Source organism: Prionailurus viverrinus, chromosome B1 (assembly GCF_022837055.1).
Source record: "Prionailurus viverrinus isolate Anna chromosome B1, UM_Priviv_1.0, whole genome shotgun sequence".
In the NCBI taxonomy this organism is placed as follows: Eukaryota; Metazoa; Chordata; class Mammalia; order Carnivora; family Felidae; genus Prionailurus; species Prionailurus viverrinus.
Genome location: NC_062564.1, coordinates 50,114,709 through 50,137,572, shown reverse-complemented (window position 1 = coordinate 50,137,572; position 22,864 = coordinate 50,114,709).

Genomic DNA, 22,864 nt, shown 5'->3' with positions numbered 1-22,864 from the left:
AGGGACATCTGAATGGATATATATATATATATATATATATATATATATAAAATGGTATATATAAATATATCTGTGTTAATGCTCTGTAGTTTAGAATCTATGATTTATATGAATATATTTAGATTTTATTTATAAATTATATAAAATATAAATATATTATATTCTTATATAATATACAGCTTCAGTAGGGATATATATGTGTGTGTGTGTGTGTGTGTATATATATATATACATTCCTATATATGTGCTATATCATATAAACTAAATATATATGTGTGTTTACATATGCCTGATAAATATATAGATAGATCTGTATATATTCATGTTAAGACTTTATATTTTGGTGTGTATATTTTAATAAATGCACATACACATATACATGCACACATACATATTTGCACATTTATATTTGTGCTAAGGCTTTACACTGTATATAAATGCATACATGTATTGTACATATACACACACATGCCTCAACATGAATATACTTGTGAAATTATGTAATTATATACAATCACCAAAATTCTTCAAATTGTACACTTAAAATTGACATTTTATTGTATGTAAATAAAACAAAGAGAGAAAAATTCTCCCCATTAAGATAGGAATAGGAAAAAAAGGAAAAAAGTAGAAACAGAGGGATATTTCCCTGGTATGATTGATAAATATCTTGTGTATGTGTATAATGGCTTCACACACATACACACACATATATATACATACATATGTAAGTGCATGTATATTCAATTTTTTTTAATGTTTATTTATTTATTTTGAGAAAGGTGCAAGTAAGTGAGGGGCAGAGAGAGAGGAGGAGAGAGAATACTAAGCAGGCTCCATGCTCAGCCCTGAGCCCAGTGCAGGGCTCAAACTCATGAACAGTGAGATCATGACCTGAGCTGGAATCGAGAGTCTGACACTTAACCAATTGAGCCACCCAGGCACCCTTCAGCAATTATTTTTTAAAGTCAATATTGACAATGAACTCCAAAATATATCCTTCACAACTAATTAAACAAAATAAAATTTTAGATAGAGACTGTAAATGGGTGAAGGGGGCATGTAATTTTACAAAATCCTCTGGAGGATGTGCAAAGCCAAAAAGTTTGAAAATCCCTGGATGCTGATACAGGATAATATATATGGGTGAAGCCAACATAGCAGAAACAGAGAACAAAGAAACCATCAGTACATTTTTGCTACGAAGATATAGGAAAGCTAGATTACAATGACATAATGTTTACATTTGCAGTAGACATAAAAAGTTTAAAAGCAGCTCTTTGTTCTCCTGCTTACTGTGGGGCAGGCACTGGCACATGTGAAGGAAAAGAGATGACAGCACAGGCACGCAGTTTGACCTGCTGATGCCAAGGCATCGCCAGATCGAATCTGGGAAAATGACCCTGGGTTCCGGGACAGAAGCCCACACACATGCCCTTCCACTGCAAGCCCAGGTCTCAACACCTCATGTCAGGGCTCATTCCATGACTACCTGAAACAAGGCCTCATAATTACTTTACTTTGGAGGGGAGAAGTCAGTTCACTTGAACCCTTACCAAGTACAGAAATCTTTGATCAGTAAGGTTTAACTGGCTTCTTTTCCCAAATGACACTGCAAACAAATTTATTGTGCTCCTAGGGTACCATATGATATCATTTTATAAATGCAGATGATTCAAAAGCAGTAAATGCTTCGTCTTTGCTCTCAATAAACCTGCCACCTAATCAGGAGGACAGCATCCAAGTTAAGACAACTGAAGAACAATTCAAAGCGACGTGAAAGAAGCATGTAATAATCCCCCAAGAGAAACAACAATTCTCATACTTTCCCAGTGGATGTATGGTACAATCCCTGTGGAAGAAATTTGTGGACAGAGATCCCACAGAACTCCTGTGGACAAAGATAAAAATTACAACCAAGTATCTCCTTTGACCTAGTAATTTAACTTCTGGGAATTTGTGTTTCTGGCCATACTTAAGAAATAACATATATACAAAGTTACTCATTGCAGCATGACTCAAAATAACAAAAGATTGGAAAGGACTCAAATACCCTTGAATAGGGAACTGGTTAAATAAATTACACTATGTATATACAACAGAATATTTGAAGGTATAAAAATGCATGAGGAAGCTTTCAGTGCACAGGTATTTTTAAAAGTCTCCAAGATCTACTAAGAGGTGTGGAGGGTGGCGGGGAGGAACCCCAGCAGGTTGCAGAAATGTATGTACAATGCATCCTTTTGTTTACAAGGAGGGAAAAACAAGAATGTAGAATATATTTGTATTTGCTTTGATATTCATAAGTAAACTCTAGATGAATACACACACAAAACTAAAAGCTGAGACCAGCAGTGAGTTGGAGGGGGAAAAGAGAGTGCCGTGGAAGGGAGGAGGGAGACTTTTGCTGTATTAAACACACTGATCTATTTTGAACCATGTGAATGTCCTCCCATTCAAGACAATTAAGAAGACAGTAATGTAAAAACACCCCCCAAGAAGGCCCAGCATAATGAGGATGCAACTGGTTTCCATGGGACCCCTCCTTGCCCTATGTCAGGCATGGACCTATGCTTCGGCCAGCTCTGTGAACAGTAGGGAAAATGAAAGGGAGCGAGAACACATAGTTTCTGCACTGCAGCACTGAAGGCTTCTGAGCCACTGCCCAGCTGAAATGCTTCCCTGCCCAGTACCTCTCGTTCATGAGAGCCCAGATTCCATTCCTGCCTCCCCTGTTGCCAGGATGTTCATGCCCAGCCATCCTCACCAGTTACCAGAATCCTCAAGCAGCTGGCTTTAATTTTTACTATGGCAGGGTGGGGTGGGGGTGGAGGTAGAAGGGGGAGGGCAGGGTTGATTAAGTAAATTTCTATTAAGGGAAGAGTAACGCGCAGGAGGTCAAAGAGTCTGGGACAGATGCCTGGATGCCTGCCAAATCAAGCTTAGCAAATACTCCCCAAAGATACCAGAGAAATCTGCCCAAATGTGAATGCTGATGGCTTCAAATTGTGTAATCATGGGTGATTTTTTTCCCCCTGGTCTTTATGCTTTGATGTGTTTTCCAATTTTGTTTTTAAATCAGTATAGATTACTCTTAGAAAACAATATTGCAAAAAAAAAAAAAGAAAAAGAAAACAATATTGCATACAATGTGAAAGATGTATATATATATTAAAAACCAAACCATGATTCTTACATAGCCCAGAAACTTTGAATGATAAAGAAAGGCAGCTCAAATGGGCAGCATAAGAATTTCACAGGCATGGGGCACCTGGCTGGCTCAGCTGATAGAGCATGTGATTCTTGATCCTGGGGTCATGAGTTCAAGCTCCATGTTGGGCATAGAGCCTACTTAAAAAATAATAATAATAACAAAATACAATTTCAAAAAAATTTTACAGCTATAAACAATAAAAATAAGAATACTGTAATTTTTCTTTTAATTTTCCTATAATGCTGAAGATGTCACCTAACTGTATGTCAGTGTGACCTGCCTCGTCAGGCTAGGCAGAGTGGAACTGTCCATGGTTCCAGGGCAGCAAAGGGCAGACATTTAAGAGATGCCTGTATTAGTCCTAGCTTTCCAGATCACAGCCAGGGCCTGCCCAATCTTTCTTTCATTGGGTTTGAAACTCTGTATCCAGCACTTCAAACCCAAATGGTGGGGCGCTCAGGTGGCTCAGTCGGTTGGGCATCTGACTCTTGATTTCAGCTCAGGTTATGATCTCATGGTTCGTGAATTCAAGTCCCAGGTCGGACTCCATGCTGACAGTGCGGAGCCTGCTTGGGATTCTCACTCTCTCTCTGCCCCTCTCCTGCTTGTGCTCTCTCTCTCTCTCTCAAAATAAATAAATAAACTTTATCATTATTTTATCTTTTTTTTTTCTTAAAATTTAAATCCAAGTTAGTTAACAAATTGTGTAATAATGATTTCAGGAGCAGAATGTAGTAGAATATCCATCACTTACATATAACACCCAGTGTTCATCCCAACAAGTGCCTTCCTCAATGCCCATCATTCATTTAGCCCATCCCCCCACCCAACACCCCTCCAGCAACCCTGTTTGTTCTCTTTATTTAGGAGTCTCTTATGGTTTGCCTCACTCTCTGTTCTTATCTTATTTTTGCTTCCCTTCCCCTATGTCCATCTGTTTTGTTTCTTAAATTCCACATATGAGTGAAATCATATTATATTTGTCTTTGTCTAATTTCGCTTAGCATAATACATTCTAGTTCCATCCACGTAGTTGCAAATGGCAAGATTTCATTCTTTTTGATTGCTGAGTAATATTCCATTGTATGTATATATTTACCACATCTTCTTTATCCATTGGTCAGTTGATGGGCATTTAAGGTCTTTCCATAATTTGGCTATTGTTGATAGTGCTGCTATAAACGTTGGGTGCATGTGCCCCTTTGAATCAGCATTTTTGTATCCTTTGGATAAATACCTAGTAATGTAATTGCTGGGTCATAGGGTAGTTCTATTTCTGATTTTTTCAGAAACCTCCATATTGTTTTCCAGAGTGGCTGCACCAGTTTGCATTCCCACCAGCAGTGCAAAAGTGTTCCCCTTTCTCTACATCTTCGCCAACATCTGTTGTTGCCTGAGTTGTTAATGTTAGCCATTCTGACAGACGTGAGGTGGTATCTCATTGTGGTTTTGATTTGTATTTCCCTGATGATGAGTGATGTTGAGCATCTTTTCATGTGTCTGCTAGCCATCTGGATGTCTTCTTTGGAAAAATGTCTATTCATGGCTTTTGCCCATTTCTTCACTGGATTGTTTTTTGGGTATTGACTTTCATAAGTTCTTTGTAGATTTTGGATACTAAACCTTTATTTGATATGTGATTTGCAAATATCTTCTCCCATTCCATTGGGAGAAGCCAAAAACTAAAGCCTTTTAGTTTTGCTGATTGTTTCCTTTGCTGTGCAGAAGATTTTTATCTTGATGAGGTCCCAGTAGTTCATTTTTGCTTTTGTTTCCCTTGCCTCTGGAGACATGTCGAGTAAGAAGTTGCTGCAGCCAAGGTCAGAGAGGTTGCTGCCTGTTTTCTCCTCTAGGATTTTGATAGCTTCCTGTCCTACATTTAGGTTTTTCATCCATTTTGAGTTTACATTTGTGTACGGTGCAAGAAAGTGGTCCAAGTTCATTCCTCTGCATGTTGCTTTCCAGTTTTTCAACACCATTTGCTGAAGAGACTGTCATTTTTCCATTGGATATTCTTTCCTGCTTTCTCAAAGATTAGTTGTCCATACGGTTGTGGGTCCATTTCTGGGTTCTCTATTCTGTTCAACTGATCTTAAATAAATAATTTTTAAAAAACTCAAATGATGATGATAGTCCTATTCATCTCAGAACCTTAACAAATACTTTTTGAAAGTTGGCCAGTTTTTCCTTTCAGCTCCTTAGTAATTGTGGGAAAAGTAAGTTAATATTCAAATTACTGGATTAGGTTTGGACATAGTTGAGGCTAACAAGGTTTCTCACCATTTAAAAAACAGTTTTACCTAAAGAAAAGTCAGTAGAGTTAGATGCAAAATCGAGCCCTTCTGTGCTTGAAAAAATATAGAGTTGGGGCACCTGGGTGGCTCAGTTAAGCATCTGACTTCAGCTCAGGACATGATCTCATGGCTTGTGGGTTCAAGCCCCACATCAGGCTCTGCGGTGACAGCTCAGAGCCTGGAGCCTGCTTTAGATTTTGGGTCTCCCTCTCTCCCTGCCCCTCCCCCTGCTCGCACTCCCTCTCTCTCTCTCTCTCTCTCTCAAAATAAATAAACTTAATAAAAAAAAATTTTAAAGAAAAAATATAGAGTGGCCCTTGATGTTTGCAATGGATCCATCCTAAAACCCTCCTGAATCCCAAATGTGACAACAGCATTATCACATAAAACTTTCCCCTTTATTAGTCTTTTGATTGTAAATGATAGGCACTCGAATGACAAAAAAAAGTAGTATATCACATGACAGAATTCAAGGAATGGCTGAACAACCAAATCTAAGAAAAGATAGGGGTGCAGTAGGCTACCAAAAAAAATAGGACCCAGGGACACATACACTGTCCAGACTCTGTCCATCTCTCGTTTATGCTTCTCCAGGCAAGCCATTTTCATTTCCTACTCCACATGATAGGAAACGTGGCCATTGAGAGGTCCATCTAGTATCACCATTGGCAAGGAGTTGCTCAAATTTTTTCTGGTCTTAAGTTCAAATATCCTGAGAAGAGTCTTTAATTGGTCAGCAAAGGTCAGGTGTCCACCCTGGACCAATGAGCTCTAAGAACATGGCAGTTCCTTCTAGAATCACGTGGTTGAAGTAAAGGAAAAGCTGATCTCAGTATACAGAAGGTGCCAGACAGACCAAAATAAATAAACAAAAAGACAGAGGGCTACTACACTCCAGTATAAAAGAATATTGTAAAACTGAAAAATGTAAGTGACATTTCAACTTTTATGGGAGTCCTTTTTTATTTTTTATGCAGCAAAGCTACAGCGAGATAAAGAGACTGGGCCTTTGCCTAGGTGCTCTCAGAAGCAAGGAGCTTCCCTCCCACACACCAGCCTCACAGCACACACAATTCAAGATTATTCCACCTTAGCTCAATCCAAACTGTTATGTCATGGATTCCGATTGCTCACAGATGGTAAATTATAAATAACAAGGGTCTATAATGCCTCAGAGAAAAGCATTTTTAATGGAAGGTGCTTCTCTAAAATGAATAGATTATATAAAAAGGCAGAATGATTCTCAATGAGCCTACATCCTGACTCATCTTGACACCACCTGCTCCTTACCACCCACTCAGTTACCAACTAAATCCTATTATTTCTATGTCAATAGCAACTCTCCATCTAGTCCCCTCCCCTTGATGTACCACCATCCTGGTTCAGGACATTATAACCAGGCTGAATCATTCTATAAATACTAGAAAGATAAATAGGATGCCTAGGCTCTTATTTGCCAAATACCTATTGAGAAATAAATGATTTTTAGTCCCAAAGTTTAAGATTAATGAAGCCAAGCCTAGGAAATGACAAGAGCATGGATGTTGAAACCAGATAGCTCTGGTTTGAACACAGCCCTGTTACTTACTCTCTGTGTGACCATTGCAAGTTATTAGATTTCTCTGAGGCTGATTTTCTTATAAAACTGGCATAATAATATTTGTCTTGAAGACCTTCTGTAAAAACAGGTGACAGAATTTAAAATGCCCAGAATATTAAGGAAATATCTAATATTTGCTTCTGATATTAGAGGACTTATGCTAACCTTACGAAGGTCAATAAGCAAATGCAAGGTAAATGTATAAGCCAGTAGACTAAATCTGCTCCCTTCCTCCCATCCTGCTTTGGCTCACAAAGAGCCACCATTTTTTCCTCCTAAGCCTGGAAGGTCTGCCTAAATAGTAGATCTTAGTTTCTTTGTTAAGCACTGCTTTGATGCAGAACAGTTATCTGTAAGAAAAAGGCTTGGAGTCTTTCTTGGGACTGTATTTAAGGAGACAGAAAAGTTTGAGAATGCTAATTCCCTGAATGCTTTAGTAAAATTTGAGTAACTTAAGTAATTTTCACACCATACTGCTGAACTGTTAATGATGGGGTTAGGAGGAGTGTGTAGCATGTGCCAGTAAATTTAAATGTTTGAAGAATTATGACTAACTTGGGGTAGGAGAAAGAATAAGGGTTTGGATCAAACACCTGGAGTATTCCGTCCTATATTATTATATGATATAGATTGTAATGGAATATAACAATAGAAGATGTAATTATAGAAGATTTTGCAATATTGAAGATGGATTCAATAAGAAGATCTTCTGGGGCACCTACGTGGCTCAGTTGGTCAAGCATCCAACTCTTGACTTCAGCTCAGGTCGTGATCTCACAGTTCATGAGATCAAGCCCCATGTCTGGCTCTACACTGACAGTGCAGAGCCTGCCTGCTTGGGATTCTCTCTCTCTCCCTCTCTCTCTGCCCCTCCCAGCTTGTTCTCTCTCTCTTTCTTTCTCTTTCTTTCTCTCTCTCTTTCTAACTCTCAAAATAAGTAAATAAACATTAAAAAAATCTTCCTGAAAAATTTTTTTAGTCAGATTCAACATAGAGTAAACTAATCTCTTGTGACCTTCTGAGGACAATGAGGTCAACAAAATGTCCTAAGAATCTTTAAGCCAGAGAAGTTTCTATCTCTTTTTCCTTATTAAACAATCCTATAAGATTATGACTAGGGAAACCAATTCTGGTACTAAAAGTAAATACTATGTTGCTTTCTCCCATTTTAGGTAACATTTATAGGACTTTACATCTCAGAGAAAATCTCTTACGTTGTATTATAGAGAGTGCTACTATCTTCCCAGCAAGTATCAGCAAACAAACAACATAAGCCATCAGTGAAAAAAATGTAAAACACTGCTGAAAGAAAGTAAAGATCTAAATTAATAGGAAGACATCCCATGTTCATGGATTAGAAGATTTAATATTCTTGAGATGATAATACTACCCAAAGCAACACATAGATTCAATGTGGTCTCTATCAAAATCTCAAAGGTCTTTTTTTTTGAAATGGAAAAACCCAACCTAAAAATTTGCACAGAATTTCAAGGGATCCAGAATAGCCAAAATAACCTTGAAAAGGAAGAACCAAGTTGGAAGATTCACACCACTTGATTTTAAAACTTATTACAAAACTATATAGTAGTCAAAACTGTGTTGCTGGCATACAAACAGACATATAGACTAATGGAATAAAATTTAGAACTTAGCAATAAACCAAATCTATGGCCAACTGATATCAACAAGGGTGCCAAAAGCTCTCAGAGGAGAAAGAACAATCTCTTCAAAACTGATGCCGGGAAAACCAGATGTCCACATGAAAAAGAATGAAGTTGAGCCTTACTTTATACCATGTACAAAAATTAAGTCAAAATGAATCAAAGACCTAAATTTAAGAGCTAATACTATAAACTTAGAGAAAACATAGGGGAAATTTTGGATTGACCTTGCATGACCTTGGATTTGGCAATGGTTTCTTAAATATGATACCAAAAGCATAGACAACACAAGAAAAAATAGATAAACTGGACTTCATGAAAATTGAAAACTTCTGTGTATCAAAAGACACTATAAAGAGAATGAAAAGACAACCCACAAAATGGGAGAAAATATTTGCAACTCATATATCCAATACAAGTTTAATATCCAGAATACGTAAATAACTCCTAACACTCAACAATACAAAAACAAACAACCCAATTTCAAAATGGGCAAAGGGAGTGGTAGAAGGGAGAGACAGATAAACAGGTGAGACACAGAGGATTTCAGGGCAGCGAAATTATTCTGTCTGCTACTATAATGGTGAATATATGTCATTATATATTTTTAAAACTCATGACCCCCAATGTAAACTATAAACCTTGGGTGATAATGATGGAGTGCCTGGGTGGTACAGTCAGTTAAGCAGCTGACTTCTTGATTTCGGTTCAAATCATGATCTCAAGGTTCGTGGGATCAAGCCCCATGTCGGGCTCTGTGCTGACAGCATGGAGCCTGCTTGGGATTCTCTCTCTCCCTCTCTCTGCCTCTGCTCCACTCACACACACTCTCTCTCTCAAAATAAATAAATAAACTTAAAAAAAGATAATGAGGCATCAATATAGGTTCACTGATTGTACCTCTCTGGTACTAGATAAGCTGATCCTAAAATCCAATGGAAGAATAAAGAACTAGGAATAACAGGAAACAATTTTGAAAAAAGTAAAAACAAGGTAGACCTCCTGTCCGTATGAGGTATGAAGATGTATAAAAAGTTATAGTATTTAGATAGTGTTATATTAGCCCAGGAATAGATAACTAGATCAATCAACCAAAGAAGTCCCCAAAACAAACCCAACTGTATGGAAACTTGGTTTCAGACAGACATAACAGATCAGTGGAGAAAGAAACTGATTTATTTATACAATAAACATGCTGGACTCATTGATTATCTGTATGAAAGAAAAAGAGAAATGGATACCAATCACAGAATAAATTCTAGATGTGTTACATGATTAATGTGAATATCAAACCTGAAAAAAAAATTAGAAAGAAAATATGCATATGCTTTTGGATTGGGAGAAAAAAAAATTTAATAAGACCTGAAGGAGCACCTGGGTGGCTCAGTCAGTTAAGTGTCCAACTCTCGATTTTGGCTCAAGTTGAGATCTCACAGTTCATGGGGTTGAGCCCTACATCTGGCTCTGTGCTGACAGTTTGGAGCATGCTTAGAATTCTCCCTCTCCTCTCTCTCTCTGCCCCTCCTCTCACTTGTGCTCTCTCTCTTAAAATAAATAAATATTTAAAAACAAATAAGACTTGAAAACACAAATAATAAAGATTGTGAGGTCACTAAGTTTAAAATTAAATTTGTCTGTATTTTGAAATACCCCATAAACAAAGCAAAAGACAAGCAAGAGACTTGGAGATCCCTGCACAGTGTATGACTAGTAAAGGGTAAGTAACCAGAACATACAATGAACTACTTCAACCCATAAGAAAAAGAACAACACAGGAGACAAAAAAGCAAAGAATATGAACAAATAATTCAACAAAGAGGAGACTCAAATGGCCACTAACCACATGAAAAAATGTTCAACCTCATTAGTAATCAGGAAAATACAAACCATTATGAGAAACCATTTCACATGGATCAGACTGGCAAAAAATTGTAAAAGTCAGACAACAGTAGGCATGACTATTATAAGTAAGGCAGTGCAGAAGCAGAAGCTGTCACACAAACCATCAACTGGTACAACCACTGTGGAGAGAAATTTGGCGATAGCAGGGTACATTCACTATGACTCAACAATTGCAGCTGTAGACAAACACCCTAGAGAAACTCCCACCCAAGTGTACAAGGACCTGGCTACAAGAATGTGCCTCAGAGCATCATGCGTTAAGTGTGTTTATCCACATATGTATATGTAGCAAGTGACAGAATGAAATCATGCCCTGTAACAATAATTCAGAACAGTCGTGGCCTCTGGAAGGGAGGGAGGGAGGAGAGTGAAATTGGGGGGAGGGTTTCACCGAGGATTCAGCTACATGCATACATTTTCTTAAAAAAAAAAAAAAGGAACTGGAACAAAAAGGCAAAATGTTAAGATTTGACAAAACTAAGTTGTGAGTACATGATGTTCTTCACACTTTTCTAGACCCTTGAAATATTTCATAAGAGTAATTTTTGAAATTCTAGCAGTAGTTAGCCAGCATGGCTTTGAGGACATGAACATTCCAGACAGTTGGGCAACTACAGAAGACGAGAGATATTTAGAGCTGGAGAAGCTGCATCTTTCTTTCCTAAAGACTCCGAGCCAGGAAACATAAATGATGCAACACCATCAGATACAAACCGGAGGCATCAACTTCTTTATTTCCTTCCTGGTAGGATGATCAGCATCAAGGGAACTCCCCTGGGAGTCTCCCCCCAGACCCCATCTACGTGCCGCTCTCAAGACTGCATCGTGACTTCTCCCTCTAATGGTGATCCCTTTTCTACACATGGAGGAGAGTCATTTATTCCCTCTCCGAGCATTTCCTGAAAAGATAATTAAGTATTTTAATACGAAATAAGGAACACTCAAATTTCATTCCCTTGAAGCTCCCACTGCAGAGCAAAAAGCGTTGGCAAGAAAGTGAAGAAAATAACAATCACCAATGACTTACCAAGTGTAGGCGGCAAGGTGTGGTGGTGAAGTGGCTTTGAATATTAACTCCTCCACTTATCTGCTAACTTAATGTACATTACCTCTCTGATGCTCAGTTTCCACAACATCAAGTAACAACAATAATCCCTACCTCACAAGGTTAATGAGAAACTAAGATTATATATGAAAATCACTCACACAGTGCCTGGCACATAACATATTCATAGTAATAACAGAAATTTGTATTATCAGTAACCATGGGTTGGACTACATTGTATTTAATCTTTGCATTTGCTAGAATGTAAACTCCATGATAACAGGAAAGTCTGTTTCGTCTTTTTTGTTCACTGCTAAAACCCAAGTACCTAGAACTCTGGCCCACACTAAACACTCAATAAATGTTTGCTGAATGAATGAGTGTGAATCTCAGTATTTGGCACATATTAGGTACTTAATAGTTGCTATTTACTGAGAGCTTACTATGTGCTAGGCATTATACATTTTGTATCTCATTTAATCCTTACAACAACAATGTATTATACCATTCATTTTATACATGAGGAAACCGAGGCCCCAAGAAATTAACTTACTTCTCCAAGCTCACAGAGTTAAAGGGAAGAGCCAGGATTTGATTCCAGGTTGTCAATTTTCAGATATTTGTTGAATTAATAGCTCAGAATTATTTTGACAATTTAGTAAATGTTCACAGTAGTTTGGGTACGAGTGATGAGTTACCCTAGGTGGCCAGGTGAATTATTATGAATTTTATAGTAAATTGATTCCCCTTAATTTAGTATTTATTATGTGTACCTATGGCTTCTTGGCAAAGATTGGCCATGTTCTAGTCCAGGAGTAGAGCCCACTATCCAGTGTCTCTGCTGGGATAGTAATGAGGAAGTTCTCCACATTTCACAGAGTTACTGGACAAAAAGCTAAAAATTAAATGTCCTAAGTTCTCTTATTTTTTAAATTTTTTTAATGTTTTTATTTATTTTTGAGACAGAGAGAGACAGAGCATGAGCAGGGGAGGGGCAGAGAGAGAGGGAGACACAGAATCTGAAGCAGGCTCCAGGCTCCAAGCAGTCAGCACAGAGCCCGATGCGGGGCTCGAACTCACAGACTGTGAAATCCTGACCTGAACTGAAGTCGGACACTCAGCCGACTGAGCCATCCAGGCACCACTAAACGTCCCAAGTTCTAAAGAAAATTGAAGTAAACTAGTGTGCTTTCTTCTCACAACACTCCAACTAACATAGCTATTGATTTGGAATCCACTGCATCTAGAAAAAACAGTATGAAGGCAAGAAAGTAAAAGAAACACTTTCCTTTTCATAAGACCTCAAATATCTCCACATTTATTTATAATCAATTACTTCTCAAGAAAAAGATCATAGAAAATAATGACATTAATGAAAACTGTTTTGTTTGGAGCAGTTTCTAACTTAAATATAACCTTATAGAAATTTATTGTATAAAAGTTTAAAAAATTACAGATTAAAAAATTGATTTCATTACCACCATATAATCTTTGTATCTCCTCCTAGTCATTTCTGCCTATTTTTCTTCTACAAAAGTGGGGTGAAACTGCACACTTCATTTATTTATATATAAATACATATATTGAGAGAGAGAGAGAGAGCATGCATGCCCACGGGAGAGAGGCAGGGGGGGAGAGACACTTAAGCAGGCCCATGCCCAGCACCAGCCCCATGCAGGGCTGAATCCCACAACCCTGGGATCATGACCTGAGCCGAAATCAAGAGGCGGATGTTCAACCAACTGGGCCACCCAAGTGCCCTGAATCTGTATACACTTTATAACTTACGTTTTCCAATTAATAAAGGTAACTATCTTTATATGTCCATAAGTGCATCTTTTTTAACTGAGGAATTCCATTGTATTTATATGTTAAGTCCCAGTGGCTAAAAACTCAAGTTATTTTTGATTCTTCCCCATTATAAAAAAGGCTGAGATGAACAAGGTAGAGATAAATCTTTTTGCATGTGTTTATTTCCATAGGATCGATTTCGAGAAGTAGGCTTGCTGGGTCAAAGGGTTACATTTGGAATTTTTTAAGTTAAGCACAGACATCTGTTTTAAATATACTTTAACTTGTCTTTCACTTCATTTTTAGTTTCCTTTTTAGTATCAAGAACTACGACAAATAACATGCCAAGCCTCCAACAGAGACTGGTTGATTGAGCATCTCCTTATATATTCTATTTCTCTCTCTCCTTTTTGGAAGAAATAGTATCTGCAAGTTAAAAAGAAGGGGGTAAGGATGAAACAAAACAATGTTGACCCAGAGTGAGAAAGACTAGTTGGTAATACTGTGGCTTCTCAAATAGGGATAATAAAAGTGCAAGGCTCATCAAAATAAAACAAAAAACAAAGGAAGAATAGCTAGCCCCCAAAATAGGTTGGGAAACAAAATTCCATCATCAAAGGCATATGCACCACATTGCATTAGGCACCCTAGGAAGATTTAGAAGAAAGGAAATATGTAGGGCTAGTCCGAGTCCTTGAAAAGCAGGGCATCATGATGAAAAAATATATTGAACATTATATTTTAAATTAATGCGTGAAGAACATTTATTTATACACAATCTCTGAATGAACCGCCAAGGCATTTTCTTTTGGAATAGGTCCATTAACTGGAGTTTCATAATGCTTTGGTTAAGTGGTTCCATTTTTGGTTTCCTTACAATTTTTTTTTTAAATTTTTAACAAATTAAGTGGCCTTGAGGATAACTTGCACTGGTCTACCTTCTGCTTCCCTGGAAAGGATGAATTTACATCATTTGACAAGCCTATTTCAGGTTTTTTTGTTGTTACTGTTTGTTTGCTTGTTTTTGTTTTCGCAGCCTAAAATTAAAATGTCATATAATTTGAGTTCTCATAAAAATAAAGTAAAATAAAAATTTTACTAAATTAAAATTTTAAATTAAAAAAATTTTAATTAACTAAAAACTTTCCCTAATATTTGTTTCCTCACCCATACCCAATTCTTTTTTTTTTTTAATGTTTATTTATTTTTGAGAGAGAGCGTGAGCAGGGGAGGGGCAGAGAGAGAGAGAGGGGAGACACAGAATCTGAAGCAGGCTCCAAGCTCTGAGCTGTCAGCACAGAGCCCAACACGGGGCTCGAACTCATGAACTGTGAGCTCAATGACCTGCGCTGAAGTCAGATGCCTAACGGACTGAGCCACCCAGGCGCCCTCACCCATACTCAATTCTATTATAATTATCCTTAGTAAGTTACTCTCACCCAGTCTTTTCCACATCTCAACTTGGCTTTTATAAAAGCAATTCTCATCGCTTCTTGGCCTTTTGGCTAAAATCAAGTGTAGAAGCAATTCTCTTTTCAAGCTCCTGTTTCATATTGGACATCAGAGAGGCAATGGAGAACAGAAGTTCACACGAGTTAAACAGAAGTGTGTTGCTTCCTTTACACAACATGAGTGTTCCTCAGATCAAATCCAGATGGCATCTACTCAGTAATTACCCTTCTGAGGCAAAACAGTGAAGCAATGAATCCAACGCGTAACTTCTAGTTCTTTGTTAGAGAGCCAAGGGCATCCACCATCAACCCTACCTGGGAGGAGAGAACTCCAGATGACACTTGGGTATCCACAGACCAAGGAGTGGTTTTCATCCTGAGAAAGTGTTGGAATCTATTGAGATGTACAGGATCATGAAGTATATTTTAAAAAGTAAAACATGTGAGGTTAGAGGCAATAAGATTCCTTTGAATTAATATAATAATCATACTACACTAGTCTGTTAGAAGTACTGATATCATGATATCATAGAAGAAGAAGCCATTCTGCAAGTCATGAGCTCTGAGTTCTAGTCCAATTAGCTCTGTGGCTTGTACATGTTACAGTCCCTCTGGGCTGTCTTTCTCATCGGCCAAATGAAGGGAGATAGTGCTAGATGAGTGCTAGGATCCTCTTTGGTTCTAAAACTCTACTATTCTTGGGTGCCTGGGTGGCTCGGTTGATAAGCATCTGACTTCAGCTCAGATCATGATCACACGGTTTGAGCCCTACTTCAGGTGAGCATGAGCCTTGCTTTGGGTGAAAAAACACAAGCCCCGGGTGAGTCCCACTTCTCTCTCTCTCTCTCCCTCTCCCTATCTCTCTCACTCTCTCTGTTCCCCCACACACACTTGTGCCCAAAAGAAAGAATGAAAGAAAGAAAGAAAACTACTATTCTTTAAGGAGGACCAATAAGCACAGTTTCAAAAAGGCAGTAGACATTGTATTCTAGATATTCCAGTAGCCTATTGAGACAACCTGGATTCTAAAATCTAGAAGAAAACTGGAAAATCCCTTAGGACAATAATGTCTCATTTTATGTCACAATTGCAATAAATATTTATTGAGTGTCTTACTCTGATGCTGAGGATATTTCACAAAACATGGGAAATGTCTGCTTTCGCAGACTATATGGTCTGCTGCGGGGTATAGATGATTTAACAATTACAACAGAGTGTGATAATTGCTAAGATGGGAAAAGTAGAACGCTCTTACAGGAAAAAATGTGTGCACAATGCAATATGGAAGGCTTTTCTCAATACAGTTGTATCTAATGTGGGAACTGAAAAGAGAAGTAGAGGTTCATGAGGAAAGGGGCTCAAGAGGGAAATGGTCCAGGTGCAGGGAGCGCTACGTGAAAAGGTGCACAGCCGGGAGACAGGTGGCTAATCTGGCATCTATGGCTGAACTGCCTAGAACAAGAGATGAAGTCAAAAGTGAAACAAGCAGGAGCTGAATCACACGAGTGTTTACAGAACTTAACTTGCCTTTAGCTTCCCACCAATGTGGGGTCATCAAAGGCTTGTGATAGGATCAGATGAACATTTTCAAAAGATGACCCTGGTTGGAATGTGAAGAAAAAATTGAGAAAATCACTGGGAGGCTGTTGCAGGAATACAGACAAAAAGTGGTGACCTGAACTAAAATACTGGCAGCAGAGAGGGGATAGATATTTAGAAGCTGGGATGGGACTTAGTGATTAAGCAGTGGGGGAAGAGGACTCAAAAAATGATTTCTAGAACTCCAGATTGAGAAATTGGGTAGAAATTTTTCCATTGTTTGTTAAGAGGATTGGATATAAGCCTAGAGTTGCTGGCAGGCATTTTGCCATCATTTGGAAAGATGCTGCCTGAGAATGGAGTCAACACAGGAAGAACAAAGCTAAGAGATAGAAAGAGTGAGGCTGTTTGTGACGTCCTTATTTTATGTCTCTGGACCGGCTACCCCAGCAGGCACACGAATCAATGCATTTCCTTTGCTGTGGTTTTTGGTGGTGGTGATGGTGGTAGTGGTGGTTTGGTTGGTAGGTCGTTCAGTTCAATTTGAATTGGGGTCCTATTACTTGGAACCAAAAGAACGCTGGGAAGAGTGGGAGCAGAACCCAGGGTAGAACTACCACTGAAGAGGTGACACAGGAAAGTGAGCCCAAGAAGAAAGCAAGAGGAAAAAGGAACCCAGGAAAGTATAGTGCCAAAAGAAGAGAACTCTTCAAAGAGAAGCATGTAGTCAGTAAAGTCAAATGCTGTTGAGAGATAAGACAAATGCACTGGGGTCAACAACACAGCAGTAGTCGGTGGCCTTTGTAAGGACAATTTCAGTGGAGTGATAAGAGTACAAGCCAGAGTAAAGAAAGCTGAAGAGTTGAGATGGGGAAGTAGAATAGAAACAATTCTAAATCAAGAAGCTGAGTTGTGGAAGCACCTGGGTGGCTCAGTTGGTTAAGTGTCTGACTTCAGCTCAGGTCATGATCTCATGGTTTGTGAGTTCAAGCCCCACATCAGGCTCTCTGCTTTCAGTGCAGAGCCCACTTCAGATCCTCTGTCTCCCTGTGTCTCTGACCCTCCCCTATTCATTCTCTCTCTCTCTCTAAAATAAATGAACATTTTAAAAAATTTTTTTTAAATAAGTCATGTCGTGAAAAGAAGGGTTACCCGAGGGAGTGATTTTCAGATGGGTGAGATGGAGGCATGTATAAAGGCTAGTGCCAAGGACTCAGCAATCATTGGGAGGGGTCCCTGAGAAGGAGAGTGGAGAAGGTCCAGAGCACAGGCCAAGGCACAGATTTAAAGGCTGGCCCTAACTCAAGGGAAGGATACCTCTTGAGTTGGGACTGTACAGAAAGAGCAGAGGATACATGCAAAATTAACCAGACATTTTCACATGGCAGTAGGAACTCAAGGCATTACTGTTTGACCGCCTCTATCTTCCCCGTAAAGTAGTGGGCATGGTCCTTTGTGGAGAGCAAGGAGAACCTGGGTGGTGGGAGGTTTAAGGATAAGAGAGGCTGTTTGAAAACTTGCTCTGGGGAACAGGAGAGAGGCTAGGAAAATAAAAAAGAATTGACTAGGAACTCTGAGGGCCCACTTTATGACAGTAACCATTCCCTGGTTTTACCCAAATCTGGTAAGTCGAAGAAAGAACGAAACCTGAAAGTAAATTTCTAATGATAATGAGACAACTGATTTACAAACGAGACCATTATAAGAGAGTCTCTTTTATAAATAAAAGAAAATGTTAGTACTGGAATATTCGTCATTACTAATCTAAAGGAGGAACTGTTAAGTATGCTTCTATGACATTCAGCTTTTCTGCACAGTGAACTGCCAACTTGATGGAGATAAACCACAGGAAGATCTCACAAAATGGCGTGACCAAGCCCAAAGTGGCTGATAAGATGCAGCAGGCTAGGAGATGATAAAGAGTCTGGGTTTTCAAAGCAAATCAAAATTCAAACCATGCTGGTAAACTAAAGGTTTCGAGATCTTAGTGACAGCCCAATGAAGAGATCGAAGTTATGGGCAACAGCTCTCTGCTCTCTGTAAGAGCAGATACAACCCCTTGGGCTGACAGAATATCAAGTATCAAGAGGCTACTAGATAAGGTCCCTTTGCAGTGTCAAGACTCTGAAGTTTCAGACGAGAGTGACAAGAACTCATGTGAGGCATCTGCATGAAGAGATGGCCTTCCTCCGTCCAGTTAGCTATCTATGTGTTCAAGTTTATCCATATACCCTGTTCCATTACCATCATGTGGTTTGGGGACCATATTAGCTCAGCCCTTCCTGAAACATCTTCTCTAAATTACAATGGAGTCTTGTGATGTCTATCTTCAGGAAGCTATGATGCCAATACTCTGAAGAGTGTTTTTTGTCTTTTAGGGTTGAGGGTACTCCTAAATGGAATTACTTAATGTTCTTCAGAAAACAAAAACAAAAACAAAAACCCAGCCAGGAACTTTGCTATCCTGGGTCCTCCTTGCCTGGATTTTCGTTTATCTGCCCCATTTCTTACCTATCTTTCCAGGTTCTTGAGCTGGAGAGTTCATTCCTCCTTTAGAATACTGTGATTCTCCTTCTCAGCCTTCACACGTGGAGGTTACCATGTCCCAGAAGTAAGCAATTAGGACATCTTCCCTAACTTTGAAGGATTCATAGACTAAGTAAATATAAAGGGACAGATGCTGTGATAGGAGGTATATGGGCAAAAAGGTGGGAGTGATCATCTCTTCCAGCATGGGCAGAATTTTACATCATTTTCATTTGTCATGAAATAGTATTCTTCTGACTGTTTTCAACCATGTAAATATGTAAAAAACACTCTTACCTCACAAAAACAGATATGAGCTTGATTGCCTGTGGATGAAAGTTTGCTGACCCCTATTCCAGGCACTAGTTCCCAGGGCAAAGATGGCCTCCTTCATTTTTATCTACTCAGTTTATTATTATAACTGATACCAATAATACTAATACACACCAACTGTTGAGAACCTAGGTGCCAGGTAGTATGTACCACAGAGAACTGCTTTGAAGAATAAACAAAATAATGCATGTAAAGCACTTCACATAATGCTTCATCCAAAGTAAGCATCAATAATTGTTAGCTACCATTACTATTTTTGTTTATACATCTTATCCCTGATCAGTAAATGACTCATAAAAGGAAGATATTACCATCCTGTGGAGGATGAGAAAAATGAAGTAATTTGTGAAATCACATAGCTAATAAGTAGCAGAGCTAGGAATTGAACCTGATTTATCTGACTTCAAAGCCTGTGGCCTTTCCATTACCTCACAACCTCCTGTTTAGTTAACATGAAGTAAATTCACTGCCTGCTTGTTACTTGCTGGTCGACCCATGAGCAGCAGGTACTATTGTTCCTGGAGCCTGCCATCTTGTGTCAAGAGTAGCACAGGGCTTATTCTATTCTTGCTTCAAAGCTTAAATGCCTGTTGGGCCACTCAGTTCTTGTTTCCTGCCAAGGGATACTCTTCTTTATGACAGTAAAGATGACTAAACTCAATGAACAGTTAAGCCTTTTCCTGCTCAGGTGTCCAATTCTGTCCGCTTCCCCAAGTTCTTCTGATGACTCATCCTTAGGTAACTTCCTGAAAATGACTCCCCTGGGATCCTACCACAACAGCATTCTAACAGAAAAGTACTTTACACTTCCAGTGATAACTCCAGATAGTTTCCACCAAAGCTAAGAGTGTTAGTTGCATAAAAACCATTCCTATCTGCATGATGGTTTCAGAGTGGATTATAAAATAGTATTGAAGATATTGTCCACAGCTTCAAAATTATATTCAAGGGAGCCTATGTGATAAATCCTTCTTTGAATTTAGTTCCAGGGGAAAAAAAAGGTCTTATCTATAGTTGAATCTGTATATTTTATCTTGCCAGAATAAGAATATGATGTAACCCAACCTGTTTCCTTTTATATTGTGGCTTCCAAGAAACATAAAGCCAAATTCCATGCCAAAGCGTCTCATCCCAGGTGCCTAGTAGAATCTATTTCTGATTCACTGCTATGACCACTTTTACATGTTACAATTTTAAATCTAGCTTGAATACACTGTGTGTCTCCTCTACGCCAGGCACTGTGACTTTCTCATGTGCCCATCCTTCTTAAGTGGTTTCAAATCTGGTGCTTGTTTTACTGAACTACCCTAGTGCCTTATTTTTTAAGTTCTGTTTTACCTTATGTCCTATACTTAAGATCTCCTGAAAGCAGGTAAGTCCATACACTGGAAAGAAAAAAAGGCTCCATTCACCTTTATGCACGTAGTTGTGAAGGGCCAACCTGGCTTTATCCTTACAGGCCTCATGATAGGGGTGTCATTCCATGAATATCAGGGCTTTTCCAGATTGCCCTGTCTTCCACATCTCTCTCTTTCTACCTCTGCTTGTCTCTTGTGTATCACTCTTTTTGTTTATCTTTTGGGGTTCCCACTGTGGGTATCACTGACCCTCCATGCAGGCATTAAGAACTGCAGGCAATCCCCACACTTGTCTGTGCCGGGGAGAGTTACATGAGTAGGACTCCCATCCTGATGGGTCTGCAGCCACTAGACACACGTCCTAATGAGAATCCTTTAGCTCCATGTGGCTTCCTCTCGGGAAGCACAACTCTCTTTGGTATCTGTCACCCTCACGTCACTTCCCCTCCAATTGTATCTGTTCCCCTCTTGACTTTTCTGTAAGTCAGGAAGGTTAATGCAACTTAGAGTTTATGTCCAAGGGTGATTGGCAGACCAGCATCTAGAATAAAGCTGGCAGACAGCTGTTACTTGATGGAAAAATTGGAAACTGGAAAGGATATGTGGCACAACAGAGGCCCTCAAATATTTGATAATGAATGAATGAATGAATGAATGAATGAACAAACTCTAACTTCTCCCCACTTTCCCACCTTGATACCTAGACAAAGCCAGCAACCAAACACCAGTGCCAAGCACGCAAATTTCTGCAGTAATTGTAATCCTCTGCATTGACTGCAGCAAGGCTAATAAAGATGGAAATCCTGGTTTCTTTCTCCTTAGAAAGAAAGCCAAAGCACACCTCTGTCAGCTCAAAGAGGTGCCTTGCCAGTACCAGGCACAACTGTCTGGCAGAGGCCAGGTTTTTGCTTTAAATTCTCCCTTTGCCTGAACTTGCTCAGTGACCCTGGGCAAGTCACTTGACGACTCTGGATCTCACTGTGCTCACCTGTAAAAGGTGGAGGTTGAACTAAACGGTACCTCTGGGACCTTCCAACTTTACACTTCCGTAATCTGTCCTCCGGGAAACCAGCCAGCATTCTTTGCTTGGGCTGGGCCTTTCGAGATGTCTGCTTTAATTTTTGACTTACATTGCCTAGTCTTCTTATCACAAATTTATTTAAAGTTTCTGGACTTTGGTCATCTGACCAAAGTGCTCAATAGGCTCAATAGGCTTTTGTGTGTGTGTGTGTGTGTGTGTGTGTGTGTGTGTGTGTGTGTGTGGTGGCGGTGGTGGTAAAATAAAATTGATCACTTTAGCCATTTTTAAGTGTACCATTCAGAGTCATTAAGCACGCTCACACTGTTGTGCCACCGTCACTTCTGCTAATCCACAGAACTCTTTTCATCTCATCTAAACTGAAACTCTACCCATTGAACAGCAGTTTCCCACTCTCCTCTTCTCCTGTGCCTGGCAACCACCAGCCTACTTTCCATCTCTACCATATGTAAAATCCTACACTATTTGTTCTCTTGTGACTGGCTCTCTACTTAGCATGATGTCCTCAAGGTTCATCTGTCTTGAAGCACATGTCAGAATGTCCTTCCTTTTTAAGGCTGAGTAAATAATACTTCATTGTATGGATAGACTACGTTTTGTTTATCCATTTGTCCACTGATGGACACTTGAGTTGATCCCCCTTTTGACTCCTGTGAATAATGCTGCTATAAACACAGGCATACAAACATCTGTTTGAGGCCTTGCTTTCACTTTTTTGGGTAATACACCGAGAACTGGAATTGCTGGATCACATGGTAATTCTATGTTTACTATTTTGAGGAACTGTCACACTGTTTTGTTCAATGAGACGTTTAAATGCAAAGACAGAACTACTTAAGAAGCTAGGGTTGCAGGGGTGCCTGGGTGGCTCAGTTGGTTAAGCATCAGACTCTTGGTTTCAGCTCAGGTCATGATCTCACGGTTTTGTGGGTCTGAGCCCCACATTGGGCTCTGCACTGGCAGCACAGAGCCTGCTTGAGATTCTCTGTCTCCTTCCTCTCTGCCCCTCCCCCACTCATGCTGTCTCTGTCTCTCAAGATAAATAAAATTTAAAAAACTGGTATTGCAGTCTTTTTGCCAGGCTGACTCCTGAGAGGTGTTTCCAGGGTAT